At 45.1% G+C, this 12329-nt stretch overlaps 10 non-coding genes across 10 annotated transcripts; all 10 read left to right on the top strand.

The window, feature by feature from the left end:
* The first annotated feature begins 152 nt into the window (after window positions 1-152).
* Window positions 153-343, top strand: LOC141187346 (U2 spliceosomal RNA). The gene has a single exon (XR_012261541.1). It is a non-coding gene; the product is annotated as a U2 spliceosomal RNA (small nuclear RNA).
* Window positions 344-1463: 1120 nt separating this feature from the next.
* On the top strand, window positions 1464-1654 carry LOC141187345 (U2 spliceosomal RNA). The gene has a single exon (XR_012261540.1). It is a non-coding gene; the product is annotated as a U2 spliceosomal RNA (small nuclear RNA).
* A 1122-nt stretch (window positions 1655-2776) lies between these two features.
* On the top strand, window positions 2777-2967 carry LOC141184093 (U2 spliceosomal RNA). Its single transcript, XR_012258881.1, has one exon. It is a non-coding gene; the product is annotated as a U2 spliceosomal RNA (small nuclear RNA).
* A 1121-nt stretch (window positions 2968-4088) lies between these two features.
* LOC141187344 (U2 spliceosomal RNA) lies at window positions 4089-4279 on the top strand. The gene has a single exon (XR_012261539.1). It is a non-coding gene; the product is annotated as a U2 spliceosomal RNA (small nuclear RNA).
* Window positions 4280-5400: 1121 nt separating this feature from the next.
* LOC141187343 (U2 spliceosomal RNA) lies at window positions 5401-5591 on the top strand. Its single transcript, XR_012261538.1, has one exon. It is a non-coding gene; the product is annotated as a U2 spliceosomal RNA (small nuclear RNA).
* A 1121-nt stretch (window positions 5592-6712) lies between these two features.
* Window positions 6713-6903, top strand: LOC141187342 (U2 spliceosomal RNA). The gene has a single exon (XR_012261537.1). It is a non-coding gene; the product is annotated as a U2 spliceosomal RNA (small nuclear RNA).
* A 1124-nt stretch (window positions 6904-8027) lies between these two features.
* On the top strand, window positions 8028-8218 carry LOC141186861 (U2 spliceosomal RNA). The gene has a single exon (XR_012261100.1). It is a non-coding gene; the product is annotated as a U2 spliceosomal RNA (small nuclear RNA).
* A 1121-nt stretch (window positions 8219-9339) lies between these two features.
* On the top strand, window positions 9340-9530 carry LOC141187341 (U2 spliceosomal RNA). The gene has a single exon (XR_012261536.1). It is a non-coding gene; the product is annotated as a U2 spliceosomal RNA (small nuclear RNA).
* A 1118-nt stretch (window positions 9531-10648) lies between these two features.
* LOC141185154 (U2 spliceosomal RNA) lies at window positions 10649-10839 on the top strand. Its single transcript, XR_012259843.1, has one exon. It is a non-coding gene; the product is annotated as a U2 spliceosomal RNA (small nuclear RNA).
* Window positions 10840-11959: 1120 nt separating this feature from the next.
* On the top strand, window positions 11960-12150 carry LOC141187339 (U2 spliceosomal RNA). The gene has a single exon (XR_012261535.1). It is a non-coding gene; the product is annotated as a U2 spliceosomal RNA (small nuclear RNA).
* Window positions 12151-12329: the final 179 nt, after the last annotated feature.

Here is a 12329-nt window from a genome sequence, read left to right as displayed (position 1 = left end):
GGATTGCAGCAGCAGCAAGCCGAAAAGTGCAGGCATGTGAGGGATCTAGAGGTTGACAGCATGTCTTCTTAACGGGAGTCCAGGTGGCCATCTCCACAAATGGACTTTTCAGAATCCTTGGGTGGCACCGTAGTCGGAAACCAATTCTGGTTATCGCTTCTCGGCCTTTTGGCTAAGATCAAGTGTAGTATCTGTTCTTATCAGTTTAATATCTGATACGTCCCCTATCTGGGGACCATATATTAAATGGATTTTTAGAACAGGGAGATGGAAAAAGAGCTTGCTCTGTCCACTCCACGCATTGACCTGGTATTGCAGTATCTCCAGGACCGGTGCACCCCTTCTTTAATGCAGTTTCTAAAATCAGAAAGAATTGAATTCAATGCTTTTTGTTCATTTTGCTTGTTTGTCGGATTTTGGGATGGACTCTTTGGCTTTGCTTTTCTTCTCCTCATTGGATTTTTCATGTTAAAAGTTGCAGAAGCCAGATGACAAGCTCATTTTGGTTCAACTTCAGCAACTGTGCATTGCATTGCCATGTAATGTAATGTAATGCAATGCTATCTATCTAGCTCTCCCTCTATACTTCCTTTTGGATAAACAGACATATTAGGCAAGCATTTTGGAGCTTTCACCTAAATAACTACAGGTGGTGAGATAAGCTGCACAATATAATTGACCTTTCAGTATATTGTTGCACACACACCATCTATTTAGCAAATGCCCTTGTTATCAACAGCAGCCTTTTAAACTCACCTGAGCTAACAGGTATGTGAGCTGGTTACTCTGCTGCGCTTAAAATTTCTTTTTTGGTTTGCTACAATGCCTTTTCTGAAACGTTGTCTCCCTCTGCTGGAACACTGACTTCTTTCATTTAATGCCTGCAGACTATAAAAGAGAAACCAACCCAAAAAGTTTGGTTGATTAGTCTGTGGCATTCTTTTAAACTGTTGCTTATGGCGGTCTCTGTGAGCTTCTCAGTGACATTCAGCCATCCAGGTATCCCGCCTGCAGTAGACGGAATGTGGCAATGGAACGCTGGCTGCGCGTGTCATAATAGGCTCTGAGCCTTTATATACCTGCGCACAGCAGCAGCCACCTTCAGTCTGCTGCTGGACAGCCAGCAGCAGCAGCAGCAGGAGAGGTAATTAATCAGCAACCCTCCTGCTAAGGGTAGACAGCTGCTCGTTCCACCCCCCCCCCGCCTTAATTGGTTCTCCTCCCTTCCAACGGTGTTGAGGCGGGTGGGAACAGCCGGGGGTTGAGGGTACTGTGCTAAAAGAGGTGGAGTTATGCAGATCTAAAACGCGTGGATTGCAGCAGCAGCAAGCCGAAAAGTGCAGGCATGTGAGGGATCTAGAGGTTGACAGCATGTCTTCTTAACGGGAGTCCAGGTGGCCATCTCCACAAATGGACTTTTCAGAATCCTTGGGTGGCACCGTAGTCGGAAACCAATTCTGGTTATCGCTTCTCGGCCTTTTGGCTAAGATCAAGTGTAGTATCTGTTCTTATCAGTTTAATATCTGATACGTCCCCTATCTGGGGACCATATATTAAATGGATTTTTAGAACAGGGAGATGGAAAAAGAGCTTGCTCTGTCCACTCCACGCATTGACCTGGTATTGCAGTATCTCCAGGACCGGTGCACCCCTTCTTTAATGCAGTTTCTAAAATCAGAAAGAATTGAATTCAATGCTTTTTGTTCATTTTGCTTGTTTGTCGGATTTTGGGATGGACTCTTTGGCTTTGCTTTTCTTCTCCTCATTGGATTTTTCATGTTAAAAGTTGCAGAAGCCAGATGACAAGCTCATTTTGGTTCAACTTCAGCAACTGTGCATTGCATTGCCATGTAATGTAATGTAATGCAATGCTATCTATCTAGCTCTCCCTCTATACTTCCTTTTGGATAAACAGACATATTAGGCAAGCATTTTGGAGCTTTCACCTAAATAACTACAGGTGGTGAGATAAGCTGCACAATATAATTGACCTTTCAGTATATTGTTGCACACACACCATCTATTTAGCAAATGCCCTTGTTATCAACAGCAGCCTTTTAAACTCACCTGAGCTAACAGGTATGTGAGCTGGTTACTCTGCTGCGCTTAAAATTTCTTTTTTGGTTTGCTACAATGCCTTTTCTGAAACGTTGTCTCCCTCTGCTGGAACACTGACTTCTTTCATTTAATGCCTGCAGACTATAAAAGAGAAACCAACCCAAAAAGTTTGGTTGATTAGTCTGTGGCATTCTTTTAAACTGTTGCTTATGGCGGTCTCTGTGAGCTTCTCAGTGACATTCAGCCATCCAGGTATCCCGCCTGCAGTAGACGGAATGTGGCAATGGAACGCTGGCTGCGCGTGTCATAATAGGCTCTGAGCCTTTATATACCTGCGCACAGCAGCAGCCACCTTCAGTCTGCTGCTGGACAGCCAGCAGCAGCAGCAGCAGGAGAGGTAATTAATCAGCAACCCTCCTGCTAAGGGTAGACAGCTGCTCGTTCCACCCCCCCCCCCCGCCTTAATTGGTTCTCCTCCCTTCCAACGGTGTTGAGGCGGGTGGGAACAGCCGGGGGTTGAGGGTACTGTGCTAAAAGAGGTGGAGTTATGCAGATCTAAAACGCGTGGATTGCAGCAGCAGCAAGCCGAAAAGTGCAGGCATGTGAGGGATCTAGAGGTTGACAGCATGTCTTCTTAACGGGAGTCCAGGTGGCCATTTCCACAAATGGACTTTTCAGAATCCTTGGGTGGCACCGTAGTCGGAAACCAATTCTGGTTATCGCTTCTCGGCCTTTTGGCTAAGATCAAGTGTAGTATCTGTTCTTATCAGTTTAATATCTGATACGTCCCCTATCTGGGGACCACATATTAAATGGATTTTTAGAACAGGGAGATGGAAAAAGAGCTTGCTCTGTCCACTCCACGCATTGACCTGGTATTGCAGTATCTCCAGGACCGGTGCACCCCTTCTTTAATGCAGTTTCTAAAATCAGAAAGAATTGAATTCAATGCTTTTTGTTCATTTTGCTTGTTTGTCGGATTTTGGGATGGACTCTTTGGCTTTGCTTTTCTTCTCCTCATTGGATTTTTCATGTTAAAAGTTGCAGAAGCCAGATGACAAGCTCATTTTGGTTCAACTTCAGCAACTGTGCATTGCATTGCCATGTAATGTAATGTAATGCAATGCTATCTATCTAGCTCTCCCTCTATACTTCCTTTTGGATAAACAGACATATTAGGCAAGCATTTTGGAGCTTTCACCTAAATAACTACAGGTGGTGAGATAAGCTGCACAATATAATTGACCTTTCAGTATATTGTTGCACACACACCATCTATTTAGCAAATGCCCTTGTTATCAACAGCAGCCTTTTAAACTCACCTGAGCTAACAGGTATGTGAGCTGGTTACTCTGCTGCGCTTAAAATTTCTTTTTTGGTTTGCTACAATGCCTTTTCTGAAACGTTGTCTCCCTCTGCTGGAACACTGACTTCTTTCATTTAATGCCTGCAGACTATAAAAGAGAAACCAACCCAAAAAGTTTGGTTGATTAGTCTGTGGCATTCTTTTAAACTGTTGCTTATGGCGGTCTCTGTGAGCTTCTCAGTGACATTCAGCCATCCAGGTATCCCGCCTGCAGTAGACGGAATGGGGCAATGGAACGCTGGCTGCGCGTGTCATAATAGGCTCTGAGCCTTTATATACCTGCGCACAGCAGCAGCCACCTTCAGTCTGCTGCTGGACAGCCAGCAGCAGCAGCAGCAGGAGAGGTAATTAATCAGCAACCCTCCTGCTAAGGGTAGACAGCTGCTCGTTCCACCCCCCCCCCCGCCTTAATTGGTTCTCCTCCCTTCCAACGGTGTTGAGGCGGGTGGGAACAGCCGGGGGTTGAGGGTACTGTGCTAAAAGAGGTGGAGTTATGCAGATCTAAAACGCGTGGATTGCAGCAGCAGCAAGCCGAAAAGTGCAGGCATGTGAGGGATCTAGAGGTTGACAGCATGTCTTCTTAACGGGAGTCCAGGTGGCCATCTCCACAAATGGACTTTTCAGAATCCTTGGGTGGCACCGTAGTCGGAAACCAATTCTGGTTATCGCTTCTCGGCCTTTTGGCTAAGATCAAGTGTAGTATCTGTTCTTATCAGTTTAATATCTGATACGTCCCCTATCTGGGGACCATATATTAAATGGATTTTTAGAACAGGGAGATGGAAAAAGAGCTTGCTCTGTCCACTCCACGCATTGACCTGGTATTGCAGTATCTCCAGGACCGGTGCACCCCTTCTTTAATGCAGTTTCTAAAATCAGAAAGAATTGAATTCAATGCTTTTTGTTCATTTTGCTTGTTTGTCGGATTTTGGGATGGACTCTTTGGCTTTGCTTTTCTTCTCCTCATTGGATTTTTCATGTTAAAAGTTGCAGAAGCCAGATGACAAGCTCATTTTGGTTCAACTTCAGCAACTGTGCATTGCATTGCCATGTAATGTAATGTAATGCAATGCTATCTATCTAGCTCTCCCTCTATACTTCCTTTTGGATAAACAGACATATTAGGCAAGCATTTTGGAGCTTTCACCTAAATAACTACAGGTGGTGAGATAAGCTGCACAATATAATTGACCTTTCAGTATATTGTTGCACACACACCATCTATTTAGCAAATGCCCTTGTTATCAACAGCAGCCTTTTAAACTCACCTGAGCTAACAGGTATGTGAGCTGGTTACTCTGCTGCGCTTAAAATTTCTTTTTTGGTTTGCTACAATGCCTTTTCTGAAACGTTGTCTCCCTCTGCTGGAACACTGACTTCTTTCATTTAATGCCTGCAGACTATAAAAGAGAAACCAACCCAAAAAGTTTGGTTGATTAGTCTGTGGCATTCTTTTAAACTGTTGCTTATGGCGGTCTCTGTGAGCTTCTCAGTGACATTCAGCCATCCAGGTATCCCGCCTGCAGTAGACGGAATGTGGCAATGGAACGCTGGCTGCGCGTGTCATAATAGGCTCTGAGCCTTTATATACCTGCGCACAGCAGCAGCCACCTTCAGTCTGCTGCTGGACAGCCAGCAGCAGCAGCAGCAGGAGAGGTAATTAATCAGCAACCCTCCTGCTAAGGGTAGACAGCTGCTCGTTCCACCCCCCCCCCCGCCTTAATTGGTTCTCCTCCCTTCCAACGGTGTTGAGGCGGGTGGGAACAGCCGGGGGTTGAGGGTACTGTGCTAAAAGAGGTGGAGTTATGCAGATCTAAAACGCGTGGATTGCAGCAGCAGCAAGCCGAAAAGTGCAGGCATGTGAGGGATCTAGAGGTTGACAGCATGTCTTCTTAACGGGAGTCCAGGTGGCCATCTCCACAAATGGACTTTTCAGAATCCTTGGGTGGCACCGTAGTCGGAAACCAATTCTGGTTATCGCTTCTCGGCCTTTTGGCTAAGATCAAGTGTAGTATCTGTTCTTATCAGTTTAATATCTGATACGTCCCCTATCTGGGGACCATATATTAAATGGATTTTTAGAACAGGGAGATGGAAAAAGAGCTTGCTCTGTCCACTCCACGCATTGACCTGGTATTGCAGTATCTCCAGGACCGGTGCACCCCTTCTTTAATGCAGTTTCTAAAATCAGAAAGAATTGAATTCAATGCTTTTTGTTCATTTTGCTTGTTTGTCGGATTTTGGGATGGACTCTTTGGCTTTGCTTTTCTTCTCCTCATTGGATTTTTCATGTTAAAAGTTGCAGAAGCCAGATGACAAGCTCATTTTGGTTCAACTTCAGCAACTGTGCATTGCATTGCCATGTAATGTAATGTAATGCAATGCTATCTATCTAGCTCTCCCTCTATACTTCCTTTTGGATAAACAGACATATTAGGCAAGCATTTTGGAGCTTTCACCTAAATAACTACAGGTGGTGAGATAAGCTGCACAATATAATTGACCTTTCAGTATATTGTTGCACACACACCATCTATTTAGCAAATGCCCTTGTTATCAACAGCAGCCTTTTAAACTCACCTGAGCTAACAGGTATGTGAGCTGGTTACTCTGCTGCGCTTAAAATTTCTTTTTTGGTTTGCTACAATGCCTTTTCTGAAACGTTGTCTCCCTCTGCTGGAACACTGACTTCTTTCATTTAATGCCTGCAGACTATAAAAGAGAAACCAACCCAAAAAGTTTGGTTGATTAGTCTGTGGCATTCTTTTAAACTGTTGCTTATGGCGGTCTCTGTGAGCTTCTCAGTGACATTCAGCCATCCAGGTATCCCGCCTGCAGTAGACGGAATGTGGCAATGGAACGCTGGCTGCGCGTGTCATAATAGGCTCTGAGCCTTTATATACCTGCGCACAGCAGCAGCCACCTTCAGTCTGCTGCTGGACAGCCAGCAGCAGCAGCAGCAGGAGAGGTAATTAATCAGCAACCCTCCTGCTAAGGGTAGACAGCTGCTCGTTCCACCCCCCCCCCCGCCTTAATTGGTTCTCCTCCCTTCCAACGGTGTTGAGGCGGGTGGGAACAGCCGGGGGTTGAGGGCACTGTGCTAAAAGAGGTGGAGTTATGCAGATCTAAAACGCGTGGATTGCAGCAGCAGCAAGCCGAAAAGTGCAGGCATGTGAGGGATCTAGAGGTTGACAGCATGTCTTCTTAACGGGAGTCCAGGTGGCCATCTCCACAAATGGACTTTTCAGAATCCTTGGGTGGCACCGTAGTCGGAAACCAATTCTGGTTATCGCTTCTCGGCCTTTTGGCTAAGATCAAGTGTAGTATCTGTTCTTATCAGTTTAATATCTGATACGTCCCCTATCTGGGGACCATATATTAAATGGATTTTTAGAACAGGGAGATGGAAAAAGAGCTTGCTCTGTCCACTCCACGCATTGACCTGGTATTGCAGTATCTCCAGGACCGGTGCACCCCTTCTTTAATGCAGTTTCTAAAATCAGAAAGAATTGAATTCAATGCTTTTTGTTCATTTTGCTTGTTTGTCGGATTTTGGGATGGACTCTTTGGCTTTGCTTTTCTTCTCCTCATTGGATTTTTCATGTTAAAAGTTGCAGAAGCCAGATGACAAGCTCATTTTGGTTCAACTTCAGCAACTGTGCATTGCATTGCCATGTAATGTAATGTAATGCAATGCTATCTATCTAGCTCTCCCTCTATACTTCCTTTTGGATAAACAGACATATTAGGCAAGCATTTTGGAGCTTTCACCTAAATAACTACAGGTGGTGAGATAAGCTGCACAATATAATTGACCTTTCAGTATATTGTTGCACACACACCATCTATTTAGCAAATGCCCTTGTTATCAACAACAGCCTTTTAAACTCACCTGAGCTAACAGGTATGTGAGCTGGTTACTCTGCTGCGCTTAAAATTTCTTTTTTGGTTTGCTACAATGCCTTTTCTGAAACGTTGTCTCCCTCTGCTGGAACACTGACTTCTTTCATTTAATGCCTGCAGACTATAAAAGAGAAACCAACCCAAAAAGTTTGGTTGATTAGTCTGTGGCATTCTTTTAAACTGTTGCTTATGGCGGTCTCTGTGAGCTTCTCAGTGACATTCAGCCATCCAGGTATCCCGCCTGCAGTAGACGGAATGTGGCAATGGAACGCTGGCTGAGCGTGTCATAATAGGCTCTGAGCCTTTATATACCTGCGCACAGCAGCAGCCACCTTCAGTCTGCTGCTGGACAGCCAGCAGCAGCAGCAGCAGGAGAGGTAATTAATCAGCAACCCTCCTGCTAAGGGTAGACAGCTGCTCGTTCCACCCCCCCCCCCCCCGCCTTAATTGGTTCTCCTCCCTTCCAACGGTGTTGAGGCGGGTGGGAGCAGCCGGGGGTTGAGGGTACTGTGCTAAAAGAGGTGGAGTTATGCAGATCTAAAACGCGTGGATTGCAGCAGCAGCAAGCCGAAAAGTGCAGGCATGTGAGGGATCTAGAGGTTGACAGCATGTCTTCTTAACGGGAGTCCAGGTGGCCATCTCCACAAATGGACTTTTCAGAATCCTTGGGTGGCACCGTAGTCGGAAACCAATTCTGGTTATCGCTTCTCGGCCTTTTGGCTAAGATCAAGTGTAGTATCTGTTCTTATCAGTTTAATATCTGATACGTCCCCTATCTGGGGACCATATATTAAATGGATTTTTAGAACAGGGAGATGGAAAAAGAGCTTGCTCTGTCCACTCCACGCATTGACCTGGTATTGCATTATCTCCAGGACCGGTGCACCCCTTCTTTAATGCAGTTTCTAAAATCAGAAAGAATTGAATTCAATGCTTTTTGTTCATTTTGCTTGTTTGTCGGATTTTGGGATGGACTCTTTGGCTTTGCTTTTCTTCTCCTCATTGGATTTTTCATGTTAAAAGTTGCAGAAGCCAGATGACAAGCTCATTTTGGTTCAACTTCAGCAACTGTGCATTGCATTGCCATGTAATGTAATGTAATGCAATGCTATCTATCTAGCTCTCCCTCTATACTTCCTTTTGGATAAACAGACATATTAGGCAAGCATTTTGGAGCTTTCACCTAAATAACTACAGGTGGTGAGATAAGCTGCACAATATAATTGACCTTTCAGTATATTGTTGCACACACACCATCTATTTAGCAAATGCCCTTGTTATCAACAGCAGCCTTTTAAACTCACCTGAGCTAACAGGTATGTGAGCTGGTTACTCTGCTGCGCTTAAAATTTCTTTTTTGGTTTGCTACAATGCCTTTTCTGAAACGTTGTCTCCCTCTGCTGGAACACTGACTTCTTTCATTTAATGCCTGCAGACTATAAAAGAGAAACCAACCCAAAAAGTTTGGTTGATTAGTCTGTGGCATTCTTTTAAACTGTTGCTTATGGCGGTCTCTGTGAGCTTCTCAGTGACATTCAGCCATCCAGGTATCCCGCCTGCAGTAGACGGAATGTGGCAATGGAACGCTGGCTGCTCGTGTCATAATAGGCTCTGAGCCTTTATATACCTGCGCACAGCAGCAGCCACCTTCAGTCTGCTGCTGGACAGCCAGCAGCAGCAGCAGCAGGAGAGGTAATTAATCAGCAACCCTCCTGCTAAGGGTAGACAGCTGCTCGTTCCACCCCCCCCCCCGCCTTAATTGGTTCTCCTCCCTTCCAACGGTGTTGAGGCGGGTGGGAACAGCCGGGGGTTGAGGGTACTGTGCTAAAAGAGGTGGAGTTATGCAGATCTAAAACGCGTGGATTGCAGCAGCAGCAAGCCGAAAAGTGCAGGCATGTGAGGGATCTAGAGGTTGACAGCATGTCTTCTTAACGGGAGTCCAGGTGGCCATCTCCACAAATGGACTTTTCAGAATCCTTGGGTGGCACCGTAGTCGGAAACCAATTCTGGTTATCGCTTCTCGGCCTTTTGGCTAAGATCAAGTGTAGTATCTGTTCTTATCAGTTTAATATCTGATACGTCCCCTATCTGGGGACCATATATTAAATGGATTTTTAGAACAGGGAGATGGAAAAAGAGCTTGCTCTGTCCACTCCACGCATTGACCTGGTATTGCAGTATCTCCAGGACCGGTGCACCCCTTCTTTAATGCAGTTTCTAAAATCAGAAAGAATTGAATTCAATGCTTTTTGTTCATTTTGCTTGTTTGTCGGATTTTGGGATGGACTCTTTGGCTTTGCTTTTCTTCTCCTCATTGGATTTTTCATGTTAAAAGTTGCAGAAGCCAGATGACAAGCTCATTTTGGTTCAACTTCAGCAACTGTGCATTGCATTGCCATGTAATGTAATGTAATGCAATGCTATCTATCTAGCTCTCCCTCTATACTTCCTTTTGGATAAACAGACATATTAGGCAAGCATTTTGGAGCTTTCACCTAAATAACTACAGGTGGTGAGATAAGCTGCACAATATAATTGACCTTTCAGTATATTGTTGCACACACACCATCTATTTAGCAAATGCCCTTGTTATCAACAGCAGCCTTTTAAACTCACCTGAGATAACAGGTATGTGAGCTGGTTACTCTGCTGCGCTTAAAATTTCTTTTTTGGTTTGCTACAATGCCTTTTCTGAAACGTTGTCTCCCTCTGCTGGAACACTGACTTCTTTCATTTAATGCCTGCAGACTATAAAAGAGAAACCAACCCAAAAAGTTTGGTTGATTAGTCTGTGGCATTCTTTTAAACTGTTGCTTATGGCGGTCTCTGTGAGCTTCTCAGTGACATTCAGCCATCCAGGTATCCCGCCTGCAATAGACGGAATGTGGCAATGGAACGCTGGCTGCGCGTGTCATAATAGGCTCTGAGCCTTTATATACCTGCGCACAGCAGCAGCCACCTTCAGTCTGCTGCTGGACAGCCAGCAGCAGCAGCAGGAGAGGTAATTAATCAGCAACCCTCCTGCTAAGGGTAGACAGCTGCTCGTTCCACCCCCCCCCCCGCCTTAATTGGTTCTCCTCCCTTCCAACGGTGTTGAGGCGGGTGGGAACAGCCGGGGGTTGAGGGTACTGTGCTAAAAGAGGTGGAGTTATGCAGATCTAAAACGCGTGGATTGCAGCAGCAGCAAGCCGAAAAGTGCAGGCATGTGAGGGATCTAGAGGTTGACAGCATGTCTTCTTAACGGGAGTCCAGGTGGCCATCTCCACAAATGGACTTTTCAGAATCCTTGGGTGGCACCGTAGTCGGAAACCAATTCTGGTTATCGCTTCTCGGCCTTTTGGCTAAGATCAAGTGTAGTATCTGTTCTTATCAGTTTAATATCTGATACGTCCCCTATCTGGGGACCATATATTAAATGGATTTTTAGAACAGGTAGATGGAAAAAGAGCTTGCTCTGTCCACTCCATGCATTGACCTGGTATTGCAGTATCTCCAGGACCGGTGCACCCCTTCTTTAATGCAGTTTCTAAAATCAGAAAGAATTGAATTCAATGCTTTTTGTTCATTTTGCTTGTTTGTCGGATTTTGGGATGGACTCTTTGGCTTTGCTTTTCTTCTCCTCATTGGATTTTTCATGTTAAAAGTTGCAGAAGCCAGATGACAAGCTCATTTTGGTTCAACTTCAGCAACTGTGCATTGCATTGCCATGTAATGTAATGTAATGCAATGCTATCTATCTAGCTCTCCCTCTATACTTCCTTTTGGATAAACAGACATATTAGGCAAGCATTTTGGAGCTTTCACCTAAATAACTACAGGTGGTGAGATAAGCTGCACAATATAATTGACCTTTCAGTATATTGTTGCACACACACCATCTATTTAGCAAATGCCCTTGTTATCAACAGCAGCCTTTTAAACTCACCTGAGCTAACAGGTATGTGAGCTGGTTACTCTGCTGCGCTTAAAATTTCTTTTTTGGTTTGCTACAATGCCTTTTCTGAAACGTTGTCTCCCTCTGCTGGAACACTGACTTCTTTCATTTAATGCCTGCAGACTATAAAAGAGAAACCAACCCAAAAAGTTTGGTTGATTAGTCTGTGGCATTCTTTTAAACTGTTGCTTATGGCGGTCTCTGTGAGCTTCTCAGTGACATTCAGCCATCCAGGTATCCCGCCTGCAGTAGACGGAATGTGGCAATGGAACGCTGGCTGCGCGTGTCATAATAGGCTCTGAGCCTTTATATACCTGCGCACAGCAGCAGCCACCTTCAGTCTGCTGCTGGACAGCCAGCAGCAGCAGCAGCAGGAGAGGTAATTAATCAGCAACCCTCCTGCTAAGGGTAGACAGCTGCTCGTTCCACCCCCCCCCCGCCTTAATTGGTTCTCCTCCCTTCCAACGGTGTTGAGGCGGGTGGGAACAGCCGGGGGTTGAGGGTACTGTGCTTAAAGAGGTGGAGTTATGCAGATCTAAAACGCGTGGATTGCAGCAGCAGCAAGCCGAAAAGTGCAGGCATGTGAGGGATCTAGAGGTTGACAGCATGTCTTCTTAACGGGAGTCCAGGTGGCCATCTCCACAAATGGACTTTTCACAATCCTTGGGTGGCACCGTAGTCGGAAACCAATTCTGGTTATCGCTTCTCGGCCTTTTGGCTAAGATCAAGTGTAGTATCTGTTCTTATCAGTTTAATATCTGATACGTCCCCTATCTGGGGACCATATATTAAATGGATTTTTAGAACAGGGAGATGGAAAAAGAGCTTGCTCTGTCCACTCCACGCATTGACCTGGTATTGCAGTATCTCCAGGACCGGTGCACCCCTTCTTTAATGCAGTTTCTAAAATCAGAAAGAATTGAATTCAATGCTTTTTGTTCATTTTGCTTGTTTGTCGGATTTTGGGATGGACTCTTTGGCTTTGCTTTTCTTCTCCTCATTGGATTTTTCATGTTAAAAGTTGCAGAAGCCAGATGACAAGCTCATTTTGGTTCAACTTCAGCAACT

Source organism: Phyllobates terribilis, unplaced genomic scaffold (genome assembly GCF_046119375.1).
Source record: "Phyllobates terribilis strain yellow unplaced genomic scaffold, ASM4611937v1 Scaffold_40__1_contigs__length_11209783, whole genome shotgun sequence".
Classification (NCBI taxonomy): domain Eukaryota; kingdom Metazoa; phylum Chordata; class Amphibia; order Anura; family Dendrobatidae; genus Phyllobates; species Phyllobates terribilis.
The sequence above is the reverse complement of the archived record's forward strand: the minus strand, read 5'-3'. Positions and strand labels throughout refer to the sequence as shown.